The sequence below is a fragment of the Dipodomys spectabilis genome, unplaced genomic scaffold, assembly GCF_019054845.1.
Source record: "Dipodomys spectabilis isolate Male_0828 unplaced genomic scaffold, ASM1905484v1 ptg000255l, whole genome shotgun sequence".
Classification (NCBI taxonomy): domain Eukaryota; kingdom Metazoa; phylum Chordata; class Mammalia; order Rodentia; family Heteromyidae; genus Dipodomys; species Dipodomys spectabilis.
The window spans coordinates 1,005,914-1,020,287 of NW_024870932.1; the positions used below are offsets into that span (position 1 = coordinate 1,005,914).

Consider the following 14,374-nt stretch of genomic DNA (forward strand, 5'->3'; position numbering starts at 1 on the left):
AATTGTTTTATGTGCTGAGTTTTTGAAGGGTGCTGTGCACTGAGTATTTTACACAGGGTACTTTGTACTCAGCCCTCCAAAGGGCTGTTTGTAGAGTCTTAAAACAAGGTGCTATGTAATGAGCCCTGGGAAAGAGTGCTATGTACTGAGTTTTTCAAAGCATGCAATGTGCTGAGTCCTTTACACTGCAAGCTATGGACTCCCTCCTTCAAATGATGCTGTATGCTGATTACACAGGGTACTATATGCTGTGTCATTCAAAGGGAGCTGTGTGCTGAGTCCTTTGCATGGGTACTTTGTGCTGTTTTTGGAAGTGTGCTGTGTGTTGAGTCATCCCAAAGGGTGTTATGTTCTGAGTCCTTGAGAGGTAATCCTCAACAATCACACACACACACAAACACACACATACACACACAGGAGGGTCATCATGCACCTGCTTAGTATGTGGAGTGAAGGGGGATGGAGGAGAGTCTCCTCCAGAGGTGGGGCTGAGGAGAAATTCGATCCCTGGGTCAGGTACTGGGGTTGGGGGGGGGGAGTGCTAAGCTGAGGTAAGGCTGCAATTGCCATGGCCTGGAAGCCTTAGAGCCCAGCCAGGGCTGTGATTGCAGCCAGGGGTAGGAGGTGTGGCCTAGGGGGTAGGGGGGCCGAATAGAGGAGGAGGCCTGGCCCTGGGGTGCACTGTGGTTGCAGCGATGGGGTGGAGCAGCCGCACCTGCATGGTGGCCCAGGAGTGGAGGGGGGGGCAAACAGAGAGAGAGCAGAGAGAAGAGCAAGCACACGCAGGAGGGGAAGCCTTTTCAGTGGCTGGTGGCCGCTGCAATCAAAGCACAGTCCTGGACAGGAGCGCAGAGCACTCAAAGCCAGCAAGGCAGGCACATCACCTTGGGCAGCCCCACGGGGGACCAGTGGCCATGGCTACCCTGAATCTGGCATGGGGTGCATGGTGGCGGCGGCTTCGGTTGTGGAGGCAGCGGAAGCAGGCAGCTGAGGCGGGGTGGCAGCGGTGATGGTAGGGGTGGCAGCTGGTGCAGCCTGCCTGCAGATGCTTCTACCCCTCCTAGCAGCACAGCATTACAAACATGGATCTGTGGGCTCAGATCAGTGGCCCTCTGGCATTGTCCCAGCGGAGATGGCAAGTCCCTGGCTGACTTGCAACCCTGACCCGGTCCCAGCCCCTGGTCCTTGCACTCTGAGCCTGGGTACACCCAGAGCCATTGCCTACAGCTTCTCCCACCAGCAGGCTTGAGTGGCCACTCCATGGGCTCGCACTTGGGGACTCCCACATCCTGCTAACCTCTTCCCTCCCTCCCCCGCAGACCCAGAGAGCCTCCTGCCTCCTCTCTCCCATCCTGCCCAGGCCTCTCCTGTGCCCAACAGTCCACCCTGGCTCTGCCACAAATGCGCCTCAGGAGTGGGGGATGGGTGTCGACCCGGGGATCCCACCCCCATCCCTAGTGGCCAGTATCCAGGAAAAGAGCAGATGCAGGGATGGGCGCGGAGGGGGTACCAGAGAACCCTTGGAATAGAGCAGTGGAAGCCACACAGCCACATCTGCACCCTTCCTCTCCCTGGTGGGAACCTCGTGGCTTTAGTCAGAAGTGGGAAGCAGCACCTCCACACCTGCCTTCTCGGGTCTTTTCCTTTTTGCTGGAGGTGATGGGTGTTGGATGCAGAATATAGGCCTCCCTTGCTGTGTGAGCCCTTGTCTTCTGTGCTAGGTTACCCTTTCACCTGAGGAGGGTCCCAGACAAGCCCACTAGGGAGGTGAGGGCACTGGGGGTCAGATAGAAGGTAACTATCTGGGAGGAACACACCCCCTCTAACACACATACACCTGTCCTTTTCTTTCCCCCACCCCAGTTGTCAACAGTACTCACAAGGTGATCAAATTTCCCAGCTCTGCCAGCCTCTGCTGGTGCTCCTGGTCCATCTGGTCTCCTAGTCCTCCCCAGTCACCCAGAAGCATCTAGGCTGGAAGTAGGGAGTCCATCCATATATGTAGCCTTTAGGACCCCATCAAATTCCCCAACAATGCTCCCACCCAAGGTCAGACACCCCTCTGGATGCACCATGACCTCCTGCTTTGTTTTCTGTCCCGGCTCTGAGGAGTCACTTGTCTCGGCATTCCTTCACACAGTGTCCTGGCGTAGGGTTTTGGTGAATGAGGAGTCAAAGGTGGTTGTTCCCAATGGGAAGGGTTTGGCCCTGGGGAAAGGGAGAGGCAAGGTGGTTCTGTGTTGTTAGAATGGTGTTCCCCTTGGGTGGGAGCCTCTGGTTCTGACAAGGGAACCCCCATGCTGGAGCTTGTACATTGCCCAGATGAGGAAACAACAAACTCAGGAGAGGCACTGCTCTAAGTCTGTGTGTGTGTGTGTGTGAGAGAGAGAGAGAGAGAGAGAGAGAGAGACAGACAGACAGACAGACAGACAGACAGACGGACAGACAGACAGACAGACAGACAGACAGACAGAGATCATCTTTCTCCTTGTACAGCCTGACAGTGCTTAGGTGAGTGATCAGTTGGCATATTGCAGGTGCTGCATGGTGAGTGTTCTGTGACCAGTTTGGATTTGTGTGTGTGTGTTTGTGTGTGTGTGTGTGTGTGTGTTGGGAGAGCAGGGAGATGATAAAAATGAAAATATAGTTAAGTCACCATATCTAAAAAGAGGAAAAGCATTTTATTTGTGTGTATGTGTGCATTTGTTGTTCTTTTTTCATAATGCCCAGTATGAGCCCAGCCACAATTTTTGCTTTCTCCTTCACCGTTTCATGGTTCCTTTGGGGAAGGTTTCCACCTCCCTCTTCCCCTTTCCTGTAGCCCACAGTAGCTGCTGGACCTGCGTGGGTCTCTCCTAGGATGCCTGTGTGAACTGCAGAACAGAGTGGACACCTATCATTCTGTCTTCAGCCAGAAGGCTTGTGAGGCTAGTGGGACCACAGCTCACTCATCCAGCCAGACATTCTCCTCTCATGTGTATAGTTGGAGGTAATTCAAGGGTTGGGAATGTGTCTGCTAAACATAATTAAGGAACAAGATAGGTGGGAGTAGGGCAGGGGCTGTGTAGCTAGGAGTGTCTGGGGAGTGGTGAACGGTGTGACATGGTTCACCACAACCGAGGATGAGAGGAGAACCTTACCCAGGGCATTGACGGTGTCTGTGGGCATCTGAGAAGGGGGCTCTGGACCCCCACTGGTGGCGTGGATTCCCTCCTGGGCCAGTGCATCCATGTGCAGTCCTCCCTGGAGTCCTGCAGTCTCCAATCTGTGTCCCACCTGGCCATTTCCAGCTGGGCAGTGGTAGGTAAGTGTGTTTCCCTTCCTGGAGCTTGCTCAATATCAGGCTGTGACAGTTAGCTAGGGCTCTCTGAATGCCAATTTCTGTAACATGCTCCAGGCTGCCTGGAAGGAAAAGGGGACCACTGACTTTGGAACCCTTTAAGATTGATTGGGACAAGTGAAATGCCACCTTTTCCAGTTTTTTTTTTCTTGAAGCTGGCAATTTCCACTAATGCAACTAACAACCGAAAAGAAAATGCCAGAAATAGATGTGTACCTCAAGCCGTAGACTGGTGGCCTTGAGTAAAAAGGCTCAGGGACAGCACCCAGGCTCTGAGTTCAAGGCCAGGAGTGAGACAAAGAAAGAAAATAGAGAGAGAGGAGGGAAGGACGAAGGGGAAAAAAGGAAAGGAAGGAAGAAGAGAGCATGCGAGCCTTGGTTTGGAGTCCCTGGATCAAAGGAGCCAACCATTCACAATCTCTGTGGGTAACGTTTCAGAGCCTAAAGCCAGTATGTAGGACTAAGCCACTGACCCTTCAGCAACTTCATGACATCTAGGAGCTCTGTGGTCACCAACAACAGGAGGAAGCAGCCTTAGGTAGACACTAGGGCTCAGGGTGGGTCACCAGGTTTCAGTCATCTCTGCCCCAGCAAGTTTATTTTCTGGTCAGATAATAAGAAAATGTCTAAGGGCTAGGGAGGTGTTGGAGTGAGGGAGTGTCAAGGGCAGGGCAAAGATAAGCAGGAAGATGAAAAGGGAGGATGAGCCCAGGTCAGGTGTGTCAGGACATTGGAGCCATGACCTTGCAAAACAACATGGACCACCAGTTATACAGTCTTTGACCCAGGCACACTTCTATTAAGAGTCCTAGCACCTTGGTTCACCATTGACTGCCTGGTTGTCGTCCACTGCAGGGTGCCTGTGCAGTACATCCTTGGAGACTGGGACTTTCGATGGCTCAATCTGAAGATGACACCCCCGGTGTTCATTCCTCCACCAGAGACAGAGGTAAGTGGACCACTGGCACAGGAGAGCCAGGGAATGAGGACGGAAGTCGGGACCTGAGTTACTTCGAGGATTCCTCTAGGGGGCGTTAGGACCACGTGTCTGCCACTCTCAGAGGCAGAGGTGGGGCTCTTTGCTGGCTCAGACTTTAGTCTACATGGCAGATCTGGGATTCATAGAGGGCTGACTGAAGGTGGGGCGGGGTTGGGTAGAGGCTAGTGGGAAAACAAAAGACAATGGGCTCTGAGAAGGGTTGTTTCTTTGAGGAAATTCACAACCCAGGAACATTGCTGTGATGGATCAGCCCTTTTCTCCATCCTGAGAGAGGGGGACCTAGAGGCCTTCAGTCTGAGTCCCTTGGCTGAGAAATCCTTTCATTTTCACATCCTGTGGTTGAATAACTAGAACTCACCTTGCTGCTCAGTGTCAAGGCAGGACAGTGAGAGATCCTGAGTCGTTGATAAGATCAGGGGATCCTCAGTGTGAGATTGTACTTGAATGTCCTAACTTGGTGCATGGTCAGTCCCATCTAAGACTGCCATGATGTAGGACATAGAATATAGACAATCAGAGCAGGATGGGGTCTGTTCTGGGAGGCTTGAGTATTTTGTGTGAGCTTTGAGCTCCCGTGTGCCTACTTGCTTTCCTTTCTTGGGTGGGTCTTTGTGAGAAAAAACTTAAAACTGGGGATTGGGTCTTGTCCCTTGTCTTTGATGCTCAAAGCTAGTACTCTAACATTTGAACAAAAGCTCCACTTCCAAATTTTTTGGGTGTTTAATTGGAGATAAAGAGTTCGCATGGACTTTGCTGCCAAGGGTGGCCTCCAACTGCAGTCCTCAGATCTCAGTTTCCTGAGGGGATAGAATGAAAGGGATGGAAAAGTATCTTTGGCCGGGTGCCAGTATCTCATGGCTGTCATCCTAGGTATTCAGGAGCTGAGATCTGAGGATCACGGTTCAAAGCTATCATGGGCAAAAAAAGACCTTGACACTCTTATCTCCAACGAGCCACCGGAAAACTGGAAGTGGTGCTGTGGCTCAAGTAGTAGAGTGCTTGCCTTGAGCTGAAGAGCTCAGGGACAGCACCCAGGCCCAGAGTTCAAGCCCCACAACCGATAAAAAGAAAAAAAAGCAAAACATCTTTGCCTGCAAAGGATGGTAGAGCTGTGTGGGGGGTGCTGTGGTTGGGAGACCAGGTACTGGCTTCACTGTACAGACATTTCCTCACCAATTTTTCCCCAGTTTGAGGCCAAAGCTTAAAGAGGACGTGGCCTGTGGCAGGGAGGGAGTGGGCGAATGGGTGCAGGGGTGGGATCGTTGTGTCTGTATTCTCTCCATTGAAGGATGGATTTGGATGCTGTGTGACAAAGTCTGATGTGAAGGGTTGCAAGAAGTTTGTAGCCTGATGAAGTTGGGTTTCCTCTGGGTATGTGAAGGTGGCTGAAGCCTGAAACCGCTGGTGGCTCACAACTGTCATCCTAGCTACTCAGAAGGCTGAGATATGAAGACCGTGGTTCCAAGCCAGCTTGGACCACCAGAGAAGAGGAATTGGTGCTGTGGCTCAAGTGGGAGAGTGAACACCTGAAGATCTGAGGGACAGTGCCCTGGCCCAGAGTTCAAACCCCATGACCAGCTACAAAAAAAAGAAGGGGCTAAGTTTTCTGCACAGCGGTGTGTACAGTTGGAACTGCCATGCTGGACTATGAGACATTCCAGATATGTGAGAGGCCTACTGGTTTGTCTATAGTAGGTCTGATGAGGGTAGTGCCAACTTCTTGAGGGTGGGATGTGATCCTAATGGAGAGAGTTCATGGTTCTGTTCTCAGGGACTGCTGAAGCCTGGGGCTGGGCTGTCAGTGTGTGTGTGTGTGTGTGTGTGTGTGTGTGTGTGTGTGTGTGTTGTGTGTGTGTGTGTGTGTGTTGTGTGTGTGTGTGTGTGTGTGTGTGTGTGTGTCTGTCTGTCTGTCTGTGTCTGTGTCTGTGTCTGTGTGTGTTTGGAGGTAGAAGACCTGGAGCTTGAACTCATGGCCTAGGTGCTATTCCTGAGATTCTGTGCTCAAAGCTATTGCTCTGACACTTGACCCACATCTCCACCTCTGGCTTTTTGGTGGTTCACTGTAGATGAGAGTCTCACAGATTTTCTGACATGGGCTGGCTTTGAACCGTGATCCTCAAACCTCAGCCTCCTGAGTAGCAAGGAAGACAAACATGAACCACCCCTGCTGTGTGTGTGTGTGTGTGTGTGTATGTGTGTATGTGTGTGTAGAGTGGGCTGTAACAAGGAGTGTTGGACCCTTTGGTAACTTCTGACTGCTTTCTTTGGGGAGGTACATGGGCTTTGTGGCTGAGGTCTGGGGACCTGGAAAGGTGAGATCCTTGATGGGGACTCAGTACTGTTAAATTATAAGACCAAGGGATCTGTGTGCCCTAGAGCTATCTACTCCCTTGGGCCTGGTTGGTGGCAGAGGGAGCTTGGAGGACGTGGGGGTTATGCCCACAGGGAATGGCTCCCCAGGGGGACAGAGAGCATGGCCAGCACTTAGTAAGGATGAGAGCCCTGTTAGTATGGAGCGCACCGTTATGGGTCAGTCTTTGGGTCTTCTCATCATGATGTCTGATGGGCGAGGCCAACCCTATTTTTAATATTTACCTGTGATCTTCAGATGTCAGCCTCCTGAGTAGCTAGGATTATTGGCATGAGCCTCTGGTACCCAGCCTCTGATTCTTTTTGGTATATTACGGTTTGAATTCAAGGCTTAAGGTCTTCTACCGTTTGAGCAAAGACTTTCTGTCTTGGGCATTTCCAAGATAGAGACTCAATATATACTCAGCCTGGTCTGGATCAGGATTCCCCACTGCTACCTTTCTGGCCAGACCCTGGTTATAAGAAAATGAATTCACTCCATGTCTATTTCGCTTTGCTGGGGTGTGTCGTTTCAGGGAGTGGAGGTGGTGTGAAGAGGAAAGACCCAAGAACTGACACCTCCTGGGGGATCTTTGTTCTTGTGACAGAGCCAAGTCATTACTGTGTATGACGAGGAAGCTGCCATCAGACTGACCTGGAACAATGCTCAAAGGTACGTAGGCTGTTGAAATATCAAATCCATCCATGTCTGCTTCCCACACACAACAAGGGGGGTGCAGTGCAGGTGGTCCAGCACTGGCCCTAGGTGATTATAAATGGATGGTGGTGGTCAGGTGCCGGTGGTTCCCGCACATCCTCCTGGCTATTGGGGAAGCTGAGGTCTGATGGACATGACTCAAAGCCAGCCCAGGCAGGAGAGTCTGTGAAATTCTCCCATAAACGAACAACCCTCCCACACACAAAAAAAAGGCCAGATGTGGTGCTGTGGCTCAAGTGAATAGAGCCTCAGCCTTGAGTAAAAGAAGCTTAGAGATGACAACCAGGCCCTGAATCCAAGCGCTAAGACTCACAAAAAAAAATAATGAAATAAATGAATTGTGGTACCTGTTATCTTACTACCAAAAAGTATGGATTCAATCTTCTCTCTGGTTCTTATAGCCAAAGGTAATGGGCTTCTCTTGATGTTCCTCTAAACCTCTCCTTCTCTCCATTTTCTTTCCAGGCTTCAGTTGCAGGAAAGAATTCAGATCATTCCACTCGATGTGACCTTATGTATCCTCCCCTACCCGCCTTCCTTAGGGTGGGGATCCTGGATATAGTCACCTTTGGGAGGATGAGTAACCGGAGAGATAGGGTAGGTATCCCCGAAACTTACACACACACACACACACACACACACACACACACTCACATACACTCACCCAGACCAAATCAGACTAGCCTTTTCCAAAGACACTTTATCCCCTTGTATTATTAACTGACCTAGGAGAAGAACTTGATTCCCTGTAACTGAGTATTTAAACTAGGGCTTGCTAGTTGACATGAAATAAACAGAAGCTCAAAAGAAAGGCTCTGGTGCCTATCACCTCTGGCTCAGGCTCACACCTGACATTCTGGCTACTTGGGAGGCAGACATCTGAGGATCAAAGATTGAAGCCAGCCATAAGCTGGAAAGCTGGTGAGACTATCTCCATGGAGCCACCAAAAAGTCAGAAGTGGAGCTTTGGCTCAAGGGGTAGAGCACAAGCCTTGAGCACAAAAACTCAGAGAGACAGCTCCCAGATCCTCAGTTCAAGCCCACACAAAGAAATGGACCCATCTTGTTGCCCCCAGACTGCCTGGGCCTCGAGCGGCCTCTCATGGAGTATGATACAGCACCAGTTCCTTGGTATTGTATCAGAGCCTTCAGAAATTGGGTGGTGGAAGCCAGGCCTTCTTCCCCTTCATGTGCTCTCAACCCACACCAGCAGGAAGGCAGAGCATGAAAAGGCCAACAGCCTGCAGAGCAGAGAAGACCCCCACTCTGCCAGTGTGATTGGAGCAGGCTTCTTAGAAGCAGCACTTAAAAGGGGTCTGGCTTAACAAGGAAGCACAGAGAGTAAAGATGCTATACATAAAGGACAACATAGAGGAGTATGTTCATTTCCTGCCAGGGCTGCTGCTGAGAAACTTGGTACAGATGTGCAAGACTGTCCTGAGACAGGCCCGAGGGGTTACAGAAGAACAGCTATCTAGGGTTGGAATTGTGTCTTAGAAATGATGGGCTTGCCTGGCACACAGGAAACCCTGGATTCGATTCCTAGGTCCTGCATACACAGAAAAAGCTAGAAGTAGCACCGTGTCTCAGGTAGAAGAGCACTAGCATTGAGCAAAAGAATCATGGGTACAGTGCCGCTCCCCAAAGTAAAGCCCCAGGACTGTCAACATAAAACAGCACTCCGCGGGACCTTGGTGACAGCTGGATGGCTATGCCCTGTAGCTCTTAGTAGATCCATCCATTTTTTTGTGTCTCCTTCTTTGACAGAGGGGATCTGGACACACTTTCTGCCCTGGCACCCCTTGGACCCAGTTATCAACAACCCTCCCATCATCTTCCACCAGGAAATTGAGCAGCTGGCCCCAGAAATCCTCAGATACCAGTTGGGTGGGGTGGGGGGGATACAGGGCAGGCCCTAGAAGTCCTAGTTGGTCTGATCTGCCCCAGATGACCAGACCATCCAGAGGAGGCAGATGGGAGCTTAGAGAGGGGTAGTGATATGGAAGGGTCCCTTTAATGCCTATGGCCCTACCCAGATTCTGAGCCTCTCCTTTGCTGTCCCTGAAGGATCTAGAGGAGTGACTAGTTGGTAGTGTCTAGAGGAGGACTAGTTGGAAATTCTACAGAACCAAACACCATAAACCATGCGCCAATGGCTCATGCCTGTCATCCTGGCTACTAGGGTGGCTGAGATCCAGAGGATCTTGTTTCCCCAGCATAGGCAGGAAAGTCCCATGAGAGACTCATCTCCAATCTCCAACCAGGAGTGACACCATGGCTCAAATGGTAGAGCACTGGCCTTGAGCAAAATTCATCATCAGGGACAGTATCCAAGTCCTGAGTTCAAGCTCCTCAACCAAAAAAAAAAAAAAAAAAAAAAAAAAAACCAAGAAAGAAAGACACCCCTTGCCTGCAAGAGATGGTGAAGGAGTGGGGTTGCTGTGATTGGGAGACCAGTTGCTGGCCTTAGTGTACAGACATTTCTAAGAATTCCCTAGTTTTGCCCAAGTGTGAAGTTACAGCATGGTGGGCGTTGCCTTACCAAGAACTCCAGAGGTCGTGGCCTTTCTTAGGCAGGGAGTGGGCGAATGGGAACAGGGGTGGGAGGGTATTGTCAATTATATCTCTCCATCCATGGAAGAATGTTTTTGTATGCTGGTGTCAAAATTTGAAGTGAAGGGTTGCATGTGGTTTGTGGCCTGACAAGTTGGGTTTCCCCTGGGTGTAAGAAGTTCGCTGAAACCAGGTGCTGCCAGTGGCTCACAACTGTCATCCCAGGTACTCAGGAGACTGAGATCTGAGGATTGCGTTTCAAAGCCAGCTTGGGTAGGAAAATCTGTGAGAATTTATCTCCAGTGAACCACCAGAAAACTGGAAGTAGTGCTGTGGCTCCAGTGGTAGAGCATGCACCTTCAACTGAAGAACTGAGGAACTGTGCAAAAGTCCAAAGTTCAAACCCTATGACCAACAACCCAAAATAAGGTAGGTGCGTTTACTACATAGTGGTGTGTACAGCAGGAAATGGCATGCTGTGTCTTGAGCCATTCCAGACATGTGAGGCTCTCAATTTTGTCTACAGTTGGTCTGAGGATGGTAGTGCCATCTTCTCAAGGGTTGGGATGTTCAGGTGCTCAGGAACTGCTGAGGCCTTGGGCTACTCATGTGTGGTGTGTGTGTGTGTGTGTGTGTGTGTGTGTGTGTGTTTCCCTCATCTTTCTCTGTCCCCATCCTGGGTTCCTGTCTGCCTCTCTCTGACCTCAGATGGTGCCCCTACTCTGCAGCAACCTTGCCTTTAGCCCCCTATCAGTGTCTACAACATGGCTTAAATTGCCAGAGGCTTGAATATTCCAGCTTCTCTTTTGGACACAAGTCCAGTTGTCCATATCTTTGGCAACCTCCAGGGGATTCTGGGTTAGCAGGGCTGGCTGGCACAGGTTCTCCCCTGCCACAGGGTAGGGGGGGGGCGGTGGCTCAGTCATGAGATGTCCTGTCCTTTTCCTCTGCTGGACCTCTGGCTTCATGTCCCTCCCTGGAGGCTAGCAGTGGTGGGGGAAAGGTGGTTGCCAGTGGCTCTGGCCAACTCGAACCTGATAGCTGACTGTAGGCTAGCCAAGCAAGGAGGATCCAGGGCTACATGCGAGGTGAGGCCAAGGTGGCTTGGAAGTATCCGACTGTGTCTAGGAAATGTCAAAGTACTTTAACACAGGAAAGTCTATCTTTCGTCCCCAGCTGGGCCTCTCTAGGTCCTTTAGACAATTCCAGATGCCAGATGCCCAGAATACAGAGGCACAGACTTTCGATTCCTGGGCCAGGGAACTGGGGGATGAGAGACTGGTATGGCTAATACCTCAATGTTCTGGGGCATCAGCCTTGATGTTGTGATGCCCCCCTTGTGTATGTTCACTTCTTAATCCAGTGCTGGACACACACTGGCCACTTGTGGCAGTGGTGTGGAAGTGACAGGAACGGAAGTGAGATATAGGATGACCAAAATCTGGATTTATGGTCTGTGGGGATGGGGATGGCAAAGGGTGTCAATTAAGAAAAAACATCTCAGAGCTGGAACTCAGGGCCTAGCCACTGTGACTCAGCTAACACTCTACTACTTGAGCCACAGCTCACCATTCATTTTTTTAGTAGTTTAGTGGAGAGAACAGTTTCATGGACTTTTCTGGCAGGGCTGCTGGCTTCAAGCTGCCATCTTAAGAGCTCAGCCTCTTGAGTAGCTGGGATTGCTGGTATGAGCCATTGGCAACTGCTAAGGTTGATACCGTGTGTACGTGCATGTATGTGCACGTGTGTGTGTGTGTGTGTGTGTGTGTGTGTGTGTGTTTACGAGGGCTTGAACTCAGAGCCTAGGTGGTATATTTGAGCTTTATTGCACAAGGTTGGTGCTGTACCACTGGAAATATAGTAACTCCGCTTCCCAGGTTTTTGGTGATTCATTGGAGAGAAGAGTCTGCCTAGGCTAGCTTTGAATCTTGATTGATCCTCAGGTGTCACTCTTGAGTAGCTAGGATTATAGGCATAAGCCACTGGCATCCAGGTACAAGGATGTCTTCTCATACTCTCTTCTGTGTCAACACATTGTCTACTTGCCCTGGCCTAGATCCTCTGACCTTCACATCAGCTCCCAGAAGCCGCTGACTGTGTGGAGAACATAAAGCTCAAACTTGATCCTATTTCTTTTTCCTCAGGGGAGGGAATGATTCCTCTGAAGCCTGGGGCAGAAGGGGTAGCTGCAGATGGGTGCTGGGCTGGGAGAGAGGTACTCTGTTTTAGCCAAGAAGGAAGGTGTGGACAGATGCCAATAGCTGAAGCTGTCCTATTCCTAGCTCCTGGAGGGCTTAGATGTGAGGATTACCATGCAGAGCCAGTCTAGCTAAAAGAGTGTGTGAGACTCTCTTCTGCAAATAACCAACGAAAAGCTGTAAGAAAACTCTGGCTCAAGTGGTAAAGTGGTAGCCTTGAATGAAAGAACTGAGGGACAGAGCCCAGGCCCTGAGTTTAAGCCCTAGCAACAAGATGCATGGGTGCCCGTGCACGCACACACACGCTCACACACAAACACACACACACACATACAGCCCCCACACACACAGAGAGGAAGGTGGTAATGATGAGCTGAGCTAGAACTGGGGGCAGTCCAGCAGCATAGTCACAGTAAACTCTCAAGGCAGATCAAGTGGTTTCTCCCTAAGTCCTTCTTGGGCTGAGTGGGTCTGGGCCATGGCAGTAAGTTCCATGGAATCTGCCTCTCCATCCGTGCATGGTGCCATAGGACCGAGGGAAGGACACTATAGGTGCTCCTTTGAGAGCTTGTTTGGAGGTTGTAGCAGGGGAGCGCAGCTACTCGTATACCCTTGACCGAAGACCGGTCCTCCTCTATCGGGGATGGTCGTCCTCTTCGACCGAGGGTGCAGCTTCGGGAGGGACGCACATGGAGCGGTGAGGGAGGAAGGGGACACCCGCCTTGCCAGCCAGATCAGCCGAATCAACCCTGGCGATCAATGGGGTGACAGATGTCGCAGCCAGATCGCCCTCACATCGGTCCACAATTGCAAACCTTTATCTACCCCCAAGCACTGGAGAGGAAAACAGGGCTCCAAGCCCTGGGACTCCTGTCATAGCGACTGCTACAAGCATCAGCCAGCCGGCTGTGGATTCCTGAGCCTACAAGTCTTCCATGAGCCCAACTCAACCCCCTGCTCAAAGTGTGCCTACAGATTCGCACTCACGTGGATATCACCTGCTATGCCATCTTGAAGCTGCTACCCCTCCTGGCCCAGAACTATGATCTGAGATGTCAGTTTACTGCTCAGATGCACACTGCACCCATGATTGATGCCATTCTGATGACCCAGGTGATGACCTCCATGCACCAAGGCTGGACCCTTCTCTGATACTCTGGCCTGTTCCATACACAAAGGCCACCAAAGAGGCTGCTCTGAAGACACCTAGACATTGGGTGACCCAGCCCTCAGGGGCCCATTGGAAAGTAGTCTGCCTAGAGCCACAGGGTGAGGTCCAAGCAGGTGTTGGTCACTGGGCTCGAACTCTGGGCCTGGGCACTCTCCCTCAGCTCTTCAGCTTACCACTTGAGCCACAGAGCTTCTTCTGGTTTTCTGGTGGTTCCTTGGAGATCAGAGTCTCCTGGATTTTCTTGCCTGGGCTGGCTTTGAACCACGACCCTCAGATCTCAGTCTCCTGAGGAGCTAGGAGGACATATGTGAGCCACATGGGCTTAGCTGATCTGGCCTTTCACCACAGTGGGCTAGGAGTTTCTGAAAGCTTTTCTTTATTTTTTTCTCTGCCAGTACTGGGGCTTAAACTCAGAGTCTGGGCCCTGGTCTCTTAATTTTTTCTCAAGTCTGGCACTTTATCACTTGAGCCACATTTCCATTTCTGGCTTTTAGTAGTTCATTGGCAAGAAAAGAGTCCCACTACCTTTCTTCCCCTGAGCTGGCTTTGACCCACGATATCTGATCTCAGTCTCCTGAGCAGCTAGGATTTACAGGGGTTAAGCCACTGGTGACATTGGGCTAGAAACTTTTCTTAAAGAAGAGTTCGTCCCTGCATTTGCCCTGACTCCTCCATGCAAAGGAGGCCTGTAAGGGTCAGGAGCTGTGAAAAATAAGCTTCCAGCCAATGGAAATGGCTGGGGTCCGTGATGAAAAGCCAGGCTAATCTTTCCCCTGGGCCCCATTCTGGGACCCCACCCTTGCCCTACCTGTGACTCAAGTACAAACTTGACCCAGTCTTGAATGTCCTGCCAGACTTGTCTGAAGCCACAGAACCTTCATTCCACCCACACCACCTGCTCTAAACCACACCTCAGGAACTTTGCCCATGCTGTACCCTCTGCCTGAGGATCTCTGTCCTGTTCCACATCTTAGAACTCCTATGGTTATATCACCTCCTGGAGCAAGTCTTTCCTTCCCTTTTCCCTCTTTTTTAAAATATTGAA

At 50.9% G+C, this 14,374-nt stretch overlaps 1 pseudogene; it reads left to right on the forward strand.

Moving 5' to 3' along the window:
* Positions 1-9,278, forward strand: part of LOC122124944 — a 168,735-nt pseudogene extending 159,457 nt beyond the window's left edge.
* The last annotated feature ends 5,096 nt before the right edge of the window (positions 9,279-14,374 follow it).